The 11,047-nt window shown below is 37.1% G+C and overlaps 1 pseudogene; it reads right to left on the bottom strand.

Annotated features, from left to right (window-relative positions):
- LOC104719206 lies at nt 6,368–9,700 on the bottom strand (annotated as a pseudogene).

Raw genomic sequence — 11,047 nt, 5'->3', positions numbered from 1 at the left:
TTCCCAATCTGCTAGAATGAAAAGAAGTGAACTCCTCCTAAGACTAACTGTAAAAAGTTTGAGATGAAGTTTCTGATGAAGGGTAGAGATAGGACCAAATTTGGTTTGGAGTGTTCTTTGGGTAGACAGGGCGCTGCTCTTGTATGGATCAGTTGGTTTCAACCTTTCGCCTTCTCTTAAGCTCAACTCCTTTTCGTGAGAGAACCTTGTTCTGTATTGATAAAACCGCTTGATGAGGAGACCATCTGTGTATGTAACCTTTACCCTAGCCAAATGAGTTCAATGACATTGCTTAGATTGATTCACGGTTCTCTGTTAATGAATGTTAAAGGGGATGATTGATAGGATTGCATGTGTAGATTTGAAATAAAGTTCCTTCACCATGCATCATAGAACTAAAAACAAGGACCTTGATTCTAACTACTCTATTCAGCATGTTTTAGGTTCTCAGACCCCATCTTCACACCTCTCTTCCATACTTTGTTCTTGATAGTTTGCTTGAGGGCAAGCAAAGAATAAGTTTGGGGGAGTTGATATGTCTATATTTTGCATCTCCTTAGCCTGTATTTGTCATGCATTTAGCTAGGATGACTAGTCGTTTTGCATCATTTTAGAACCTCTTTCGTACACTTTGCATGTTTAGGAAGTTTCTGCATCATCCTTGCATACATTGTGCATTTCGGAGTTTTTCAAGTGTCTAGGAGACGTTGGAAGCGCAGAGGATCGAGCCATGCTCAACCTCCGCAATCGAGCCATGCTCAACCTCCGCAATCGAGCCAAGCTCAACCTCCGCAACCGAGCCACGCTCAACCTCCGCAACCGAGTCATGCTCAACCTCCGCAACCAAGTCATGCTCAACCTCCGCAATTGAGCCACTCCCAGCTGCATCAACCGAGCCATCCTCACTTCCACAATCGAGCCATCCTCACTTCCACAATCGAGCCATCCTCAACAGCCTCAATCGAGCCATCACTCGAGCCACCGGTTTAGGGATTCAGCTTTCTACGTCTTCATCAAAGTTGTAGAGAATTGAGTCATCGTTCTAATGCCATTTATTTCAAGCCAATCGGAGGTGTGGTTCAAGAGATATCATCGTTTTAGTGGATGCGTATACACCCAGCTCGAGCCACTTTCAGCGACCATGCTCGAGCCATTTTCACTCACACCACCCGAGCCACTCCTACTCACACCATTCGAGCCACTCCTACTCATACCATTCGAGCCACTGGACGCACACGGAAAAAATCGTGTATGCCAGGAAGACGCTCCGTCTGACATGTTTCAGGAGATTCCCAAACCGACGCTCTATCTTGTCGTTTTAAGTTTTAGGGATTCACGTGTTTTTACTATATATACATTTTGTTAAGTCTTGTTTTGGACATCTTAGTTTTTATCTCATTTTCTTTTTTAAGGTTTCCCTAGCCACCAAAAACGTACTCTGACTTTTTTTCCCGATATCTTTGAACTTATTCAGTATTTTGATTTGATTTCTTCTACAAAGTTGTTCTTCACATTTTAATCTATCTAAGAATGCTTGTTTCAATGTTTTCTGGGTTTGCATCCTTGACTATGATTTTCGGATCTGAGTAGTGTGTTAGTTCTTGAGGATTGGATATATTAGGTGGATGATCTTAGGATGTAGAGTGTTTAAGCTTTGATTGTATGATTCCCTTCTGGACTAGAGTTAGAATTGCTAGTTTCTCTCTGATCAATTGGAACTAGGTTCGAGACATTTCCGCACCCAAAAGGTGTTTGATGAAATGTCTGACCAACTAGTGCCAGAGACTTACGTTCCTAGCCTAAGAGATTTGTTGTCTAGGATATTTATTGACGTGAATGAACTTGTTTGTCATGCCTGCTTGACCACGTTTCTCTAGCGAGAGCTGGGTATGGAAGTGGTTGAGTCTGAGTAGCTTTTGCCAAGAGATTGGATTAGCTAAGTTGTGATGTTCATTGTTTAGGGATAGTTTGCTTGAGGTATGTTAAATACTCTGTAGACTAGGATACTCCACCGACATCAATTACCCCATCCTTAGGACTTCTTTCTTTCTGATTTTTATTACATTCATGGAACTGTTTCGTTTGTTCATGCTTAGAATCGTTTTCGGTATTACTTATTCTTGTTCCGTATTTGTCATACATTTGCGTTTACGATTCTGTGACTCATTTCCGTTTTGTATTTTGACCATTCTAGGATTGTTAGAAAAACACTCTTTTTGAATTGGCTTAACTTGTGATTGCTTGATTGCATCTTGGTTGATAGCAACATCCTATTTGGATTGACACCTTAAGTACTACAACACNTGGATATATTAGGTGGATGATCTTAGGATGTAGAGTGTTTAAGCTTTGATTGTATGATTCCCTTCTGGACTAGAGTTAGAATTGCTAGTTTCTCTCTGATCAATTGGAACTAGGTTCGAGACATTTCCGCACCCAAAAGGTGTTTGATGAAATGTCTGACCAACTAGTGCCAGAGACTTACGTTCCTAGCCTAAGAGATTTGTTGTCTAGGATATTTATTGACGTGAATGAACTTGTTTGTCATGCCTGCTTGACCACGTTTCTCTAGCGAGAGCTGGGTATGGAAGTGGTTGAGTCTGAGTAGCTTTTGCCAAGAGATTGGATTAGCTAAGTTGTGATGTTCATTGTTTAGGGATAGTTTGCTTGAGGTATGTTAAATACTCTGTAGACTAGGATACTCCACCGACATCAATTACCCCATCCTTAGGACTTCTTTCTTTCTGATTTTTATTACATTCATGGAACTGTTTCGTTTGTTCATGCTTAGAATCGTTTTCGGTATTACTTATTCTTGTTCCGTATTTGTCATACATTTGCGTTTACGATTCTGTGACTCATTTCCGTTTTGTATTTTGACCATTCTAGGATTGTTAGAAAAACACTCTTTTTGAATTGGCTTAACTTGTGATTGCTTGATTGCATCTCAATTGTTAGTAAAGTTTCCCAACTGGATTGACACCTTAAGTATTATAACTGCATAAGGTTAATTGAACCAACTAGGATAGACACACAAAAATCCTAGTATCAGGCTGGTGAATGCCTCTAGAGATGTCGGTTCGGATTACCAAGTCTCTGCCAACAGTACCATACTTGTGCACAATCGGATCTGTATGCCCAAGGATGAGGAGTTGAGGCAGGAGATCTTGAGGGAGGCTCATGCGAGCATGTTCTCTATTCATCTAAGAGCGACCANTGTTGTCTAGGATATTTATTGACGTGAATGAACTTGTTTGTCATGCCTGCTTGACCACGTTTCTCTAGCGAGAGCTGGGTATGGAAGTGGTTGAGTCTGAGTAGCTTTTGCCANTGCTCAACCTCCGCAATCGAGCCAAGCTCAACCTCCGCAACCGAGCCACGCTCAACCTCCGCAACCGAGTCATGCTCAACCTCCGCAACCAAGTCATGCTCAACCTCCGCAATTGAGCCACTCCCAGCTGCATCAACCGAGCCATCCTCACTTCCACAATCGAGCCATCCTCACTTCCACAATCGAGCCATCCTCAACCGCCTCAATCGAGCCATCACTCGAGCCACCGGTCTAGGGATTCAGCTTTTGACGTCTTCATCAAAGTTGTAGAGAATTGAGTCATATTTCCAATTCCGTTTATTTCAAGCCAATCGGAGGTGTGGTTCAAGAGTTATCATCGTTTTAGTGGATGCGTATACACCCAGCTCGAGCCACTTTCACCGATCATGCTCGAGCCATTTTCACTCACACCACTCGAGCCACTCCTACTCACACCACTCGAGCCACTCCCACTCACACCACTCGAGCCACTCCTACTCACACCAATCGAGCCACTGGACGCACACGGACAAAATCGCGTATGCCAGGAAGACGCTCCGTCTGACATGCTTCAGGAGATTCCCAAACCGACGCTCTATCTTGTCGTTTTAAGTTTTAGGGATTCACGCGTTTTTACTATATATACATTTTGTTAAGTCTTGTTTTGGACATCTTAGTTTTTATCTCGTTTCTTTTGTAAAGTTTACCTAGCCACCAAAAAACGTACTCTGACTTTGTATCCCGACATCTTTGAACTTATTCAGTATTTTGATTTGATTTCTTCTAAAAAGTTGTTCTTCACATTTTAATCTATCTATGAATGCTTGTTTCAATGTTTTCTGGGTTTGCATCCTTGACTATGATTTTCGGATCTGAGTAGTGTGTTAGTTCTTGAGGATTGGATATATTAGGTGGATGATCTTAGGATGTAGAGTGTTTAAGCTTTGATTGTATGATTCCCTTCTGGACTAGAGTTAGAATTGCTAGTTTCTCTCTGATCAATTGGAACTAGGTTCGAGACATTTCCGCACCCAAAAGGTGTTTGATGAAATGTCTGACCAACTAGTGCCAGAGACTTACGTTCCTAGCCTAAGAGATTTGTTGTCTAGGATATTTATTGACGTGAATGAACTTGTTTGTCATGCCTGCTTGACCACGTTTCTCTAGCGAGAGCTGGGTATGGAAGTGGTTGAGTCTGAGTAGCTTTTGCCAAGAGATTGGATTAGCTAAGTTGTGATGTTCATTGTTTAGGGATAGTTTGCTTGAGGTATGTTAAATACTCTGTAGACTAGGATACTCCACCGACATCAATTACCCCATCCTTAGGACTTCTTTCTTTCTGATTTTTATTACATTCATGGAACTGTTTCGTTTGTTCATGCTTAGAATCGTTTTCGGTATTACTTATTCTTGTTCCGTATTTGTCATACATTTGCGTTTACGATTCTGTGACTCATTTCCGTTTTGTATTTTGACCATTCTAGGATTGTTAGAAAAACACTCTTTTTGAATTGGCTTAACTTGTGATTGCTTGATTGCATCTCAATTGTTAGTAAAGTTTCCCAACTGGATTGACACCTTAAGTATTATAACTGCATAAGGTTAATTGAACCAACTAGGATAGACACACAAAAATCCTAGTATCAGGCTGGTGAATGCCTCTAGAGATGTCGGTTCGGATTACCAAGTCTCTGCCAACAGTACCATACTTGTGCACAATCGGATCTGTATGCCCAAGGATGAGGAGTTGAGGCAGGAGATCTTGAGGGAGGCTCATGCGAGCATGTTCTCTATTCATCTAAGAGCGACCAAGATGTACCATGACCTCAAACGGTACTATCACTGGGTCGGGATGAAAAAAGATGTAGCTAGTTTGGTCGCGAGGTGCAATGTTTGCCAGCTAGTGAAGGCTGAGCATCAGGTTCTGGTCGGTTTGCTGAAGAGTATTCCCATTCTAGAGTGAAAGTGGGACATGATCACGATGGACTTCGTGGTAGGGTTGCCCGTGTCTCGGACTTATGATGCGATTTAGGTCATTCTGGATCAGTTGACTAAGTCGGCACATTTTCTGGCCATCAAGAAGACCGATGGAGCAGCGGTCTTGGCTAAGAAGTATGTGAAGGATATAGTCAAGTTGCACGGGGTGCCAGCGAGTATGGTTTCTGATAGAAATTCCAAGTTTACTTCGGTGTTCTGGAAGACATTTTAGGCAGAGATGGACACTAAGCAGCATATGAGTATAGCCTACTATCCTCGGACAGATGGACAGTCAGAGAGGACTATTCAGACGTCGGAGGATTTGCTGAGAATGTGTGTGCTGGATTGGGGTGGCCATTGGGCAGATCACCTGAGCTTTGTAGTGTTTGCTTAAAACAACAGCTACCCGGTGAGTATCAGGATGGCTCCTGTTAGGTGTTGTATGGGAGGCCATGTCGTACACCGTTATACTGGACTCATGTGGGGGGGAGAGGAGCATGTACGGGGCAGGTTTTGTTCAGGAGACCTCAGAGAAGATTTGGGTTCTGAAGCTGAACAAGAAGGAAGCTCAGGATTGGCAGAGGAGGTATGCCGATAAGAGGAGGAGAAATCTTGAGTTTAGATGAACGACAGAGTGTACCTCAAGATGACCATGTTGCCGAATCCGAACAAGTCATTGACAGAGACTAAACTGAATCTGAGGTACATAGATCCGTTCAGGGTGATTGAACGGGTGAGACCGATAATATATAGGCCGATAATATATAGGCTGGAGTTGCCTGATGTTATATAATCGAACGTGGATAAAGAAAGCTAATTCGCATACTCGGCCAAGTATTAAGAGGGGAAAGAAAAATAGTTAATGCCAAAAACCATTTAAGTCCGGACACGAAGAAAGGATTTTTCGGCTAAGGGAGCAAGTAAATAAAGAAGAAAATACTGAAGGGTCTCTTTCTAAATCTAGGTGAATGCCATAAACGATTTTGGCTGTACACAGTAATGGCATTGGTGAAATCTTTGCTTATGTTGGGTTAATATATATGAAAGTCAGGTTGAATATGAACTACAAACAAAACATGATAGTTTCTGAAATTTATCTCTATATTAACATGCTATTTTCTATATATACATATATAAAAAAAAAACTAAAGAAATAACTTGTTCTTTTCTACAAGTAATACATATGGTACATATCAATATTCACATACATTCTTATCCCAAAAAGTTGATCAAAAAGAAGAATTAGTCTCCTAGCACACCAAGCGAGCTTAGATCATCTGTAATGCAGACCACCAATTCTTGACTCTCTCAAACAGAACCATTAGCCTTGGCTTTTCGGATCTCTGAAGAAAATGCTTGAACCATTTGGCCGAGCTTTTAGCAATTCTTTTTAAACCATCTGAATAGTCGATGTAGTACAATCCGTATCTCACTCCATATCCATGTTCCCATTCGAAATTATCCAACATCGACCATGTGAAGTAGCCTCTTACGTCACACCCATCCTCACTGTATATTTTGTATTCGTAAGATTAATTAATTTATTATCCCAAGATTTTTATTAATTAATCATATACACTGTATCAGTTTTTATTGAAGAGGTCAATGGAAAATCTCTTACGTGATTGCTTTCTGGAGATGTTGAAGATGTTTTTGGAGGTACATTATTCTCGGTGTATCTTCTAGTATCTCTTCACGTGTGAGTATCCCATCTTCATAGTCATCATAACCTATACATTTACACGTGGTTACTTCTTATTATATAAAAATAATATATGAGTAAACTATTGATGATTAATAAAATGATGTTCATGATTATGCTTCTCACGTTCTTACCGTTTTCAGTGATGTAAATAGTTGGATTATTGTATTTATCTTTGATATAATTAAGAATCTTTCGTAAGCCTTCTGGATATGACCAAAGAAGTTTCGAACCATCCTGAAATTGAAGAAAAATAGAATAAAAAATGGTTATATTTAAGTATTTGTTTGATATACTAATTTTAAAATAAAGTTGTGTGAATATCATTCATGTTCGTACCGATTCTGATGAGATGTAATCGCCGCTACGATTTGTCACTGATAAAAAATAATGATACAATACAAAGTCACTAATTGTAGGTTCGTGAATATTTTAATATGAAAACAAAAAATCCAAACATAAGTGAGATCAAATCTGTTTATCGGTACTTACATCTATATTGCAGGTGTTGGTCGGTTGTGAATCGAGGCCGTGAAAGATCCGCGTGAAGATCATGAGCGATGAAACGTGTTGTGTAGTAGTTTATTCCGATAAAATCAAATGAATTTTTTACTATCATAGATTCTTCTTTGGTGAAAGAAGGTAATCTCTTTCCAGCGTTTGTCTTCATCGTTTCGGGATAATCTCCAAAGACTAAAGGGTTAAGATGCCTATACATAATTGTAGAATAAACAAGATTAGAAAATCAAAAAAAAAAAATGATTAGCAAATTATTTATTTTGTTTCAACTTTGATTACATAGATGACAACTTACCAACCAACATTAAAAACAAGAGCTCGTTCAACTGCTTCTTTATCAGCATTAGAATTAATGTCATATGGCTCGAACCAATAAGGAGACAACACTATGCCTATCTTGGCATCTTTTGAAATCTGTTTCACAGTTAGAATAAATCAAACTGTTAATTTTTTTGGCGTTCAAATCCGTTTTGATAGATTAAATGACATGAAATATCCATACACTTTTTTGTGTGTGTTGAAAGCAAATAAAATTTTTAAAGCAACTGTTTTTTAGGAAGACGTAGTTTCTTATTTACCTTGTCACATTTCCTGAACTCTTCAGCAGCAGCAGCGTGAGCAAGAAGAAGGTGGTGAGATACTAAATAAGGCTCAGTGCCCGAATCACCAGCTACACACAAACTGTTTACCCATTTTGAACATCGACCGATTGCTTTATTTCCCCTATCATAACCCGCAACGCTATAAACATATGGCTCATTGAACGTTGTCCATAGATTGACCTTGTCTCCAAATTCTTGGAAACAGAATCTGGCATAGTTTCTAAAATCATCTCTGGATAAAACCACACAACAACGAAAAAATGTCAAAAGACTGAAAGAGCAGTACTTTAAACTTATTTATATCGTGTATGAATCTAAGCTTTTAACTTACATGATTCGAGGACTCAAAAAGCTACCGTACTCATCATCAAGAGCTTGAGGTATATCCCAGTGATAGATTGTTATAAATGGTTTTATACCTGTATGAATGTTTAAACATATAGTGTGATGAGAAACATTTCAAACACAAAACTTAGCTATAATCAACCATTTAATCTTATGATTCTCACCATTCTTGATAAGTTCATCAATAAGATTCTTGTAGAATTGAACCCCTTCTTTATTTACTCCATCACTTAGTTTTCCAGCTGAAAAATATAATAGATAAAACGGTTAAAAAAAATTCTTGGGAGAAAAGTAAAAAAAAATATAATTGTACGTGTCACGTGAGTTGTATCTCTTCCAAATTGATAGTAGGAAAAAAAAAATCCAAATATTTACTTACTTGGTAATATTCTTGACCAGGGATAGTGAAAATCTGAAAGTATCCAAATTCATTTCCTTCATTAATTTGATGTCTTCCTGTTCATTTTACAATTTAATTAATATAAGTTGTTTAAAGAAAAATAAAAATAAAAATAACTATTGAAACTTAAAGCTTGATAATGCAGATATGTCCCACCAATTTTTTTATGTTTATATTTCACAATTCAATCACGTTTCCAACGACCAAAAATGCTGCAAAGCAAGCAAGTATAAAATAATAAAAGTCATGCATGCACGCACAAACCTTGTAACGATGGTAGAAGTCTACAGCAACATCTCCGTTGTCCATGCTTGTCCTTTCTGAAAAAATATATAACACTTTTACGTATAGATATTGGAAACGTTGGAAAAGATATGTTCTTTATAACAAAAAAAAAATTAACAACACGGATGAATGAAAAAAGGTGAACCTGGGAATTCATGTGTAAAACGATCCCATATGCTCGGGGCCCTTCCTCCTTCTTCTACTGCACCTTCATACTGCATTTCATATATATATATTCAAATATCCTGATTAATTACTTTAACAAACTAATTGAATCTACCGAAAAAAAAAAAACTATCGATCAGTACATTACAAACAAACCTGATAAGCGGAAGAAGCAACGCCAAAATCAAAATCAGGAGGAAAGCTATAACGATTTAGAGGTGTCGTAGACGATCTAAGAGATCTTCCCTCTGCAGCATCCCATGATGCTACACTTAGTGTAATTAGTACTAGTGCAAGTAGCTTAATTTCCATTCCTTTGGACGTTAATTAGTTTATGGAAGAAAAAAGCTTTAGTAAAATATTTGAGAATTTTGAGATATGTAAGTAAGTCTTTAGAGAACAAGAGACTTCTGAGAAGTGTTAATGCATCAACTTCGTCTTATATAGAGAGAGAGAGGTAGTTAGCTAGGGCACACGCGTACCATATATTATGAATAGTTTTTGTTAACTATAAAATAATCAAAATCTTTGACTAAACCGGTTGTCTTTCGATGACTATTTGATTAAATTAATTGGATGATTAAAATCGTGACTCTCGTGAGTCTTCGTGACTAAACAAACTTAGTTAGACTGAAATTATTCAAACTGTGTTATTCGCATCTTGTTTTGTGCGCTTTTATATGATTACTTAAACTTATACCAACTACAGCGTATCGTGTTAAGTCCGTAATTAAACACATAACAAGTACGTTTTAAAATATATTAGTATTTTTTTTTTTTTTTTTTTAAGAAAAAAAAAATGCCGATAAAAAAATGTTAGTATTCAACAAACAAAAGTGACACAACATCAGTCAAGCTAAATGTTATATTATTTTTAAACTCTTTATATTAAAAAAAATCTTATTTTTAACGACTCACTAATGTCTTCTGTTTCGAAATGTCTTGGTCGATTAAATAAAACGTTTACAAGATCTGTCAACAGAACAAATCAAACAAAAGTGCCGATATACTAGCTGAGCATAGAATCGCAGAAGATCATCCTTTCTCTTTTTATAATTATGTTCCAATAGTAATAACCCAACCAACCTCTAGACTGTCATTATGCTTTATTAAAATAGATAAAGATCTTTGGACAATATCTATAAAGGATTTGATAATCTTTTTTTTTAATTAAATTTTTGAGATTAGTTAGACCACATTTTTAATATACTTGTTGATTTTAATAAAAATTATCTTGATTAAAAAAAATTAATCTGTCGTGTTCAAAACACACACACAACAAATTATAGGAAAAAAATTGAAGTTTATAATTGTTTAATTAAAAAAAAAGTTTTTTCCTTCAAAAATTATAAAAAATAAACTTAAAAAATTATTATAACTATTTATAAAAAATATATATTATAAGTTTTAAATGGAAGATTGTGGTTACATATCAACACATTTTTGGTTGGTGTACTTTCTCTTAGGATACGTTTTATAATAGGTTTCCTGCTTATAGAAACAATTTCAATAAATGCTCCAAAGACTTCTTTATATTCATAATTTTTTTTTTGTCGAGCTATATTCATAATTCTTAAGAAAATATATTTCAATTTAAAAATTATCTTAAAAGATGATTCATATTACCATATACCGTATACTGGACATAAACTGAATTAGTAGGTACGTAGTTTGCAAAAACAATACATGAAAGAAATTTTGGTCAAAGATGTGAAGAGTGACACATACGTGAGTAAAATAAA

Source organism: Camelina sativa, chromosome 10 (genome assembly GCF_000633955.1).
Source record: "Camelina sativa cultivar DH55 chromosome 10, Cs, whole genome shotgun sequence".
Lineage (NCBI taxonomy): Eukaryota > Viridiplantae > Streptophyta > Magnoliopsida > Brassicales > Brassicaceae > Camelina > Camelina sativa.
Note: the sequence above shows the minus strand (reverse complement) of the source record. Positions and strands in the feature narration are given on the sequence as shown.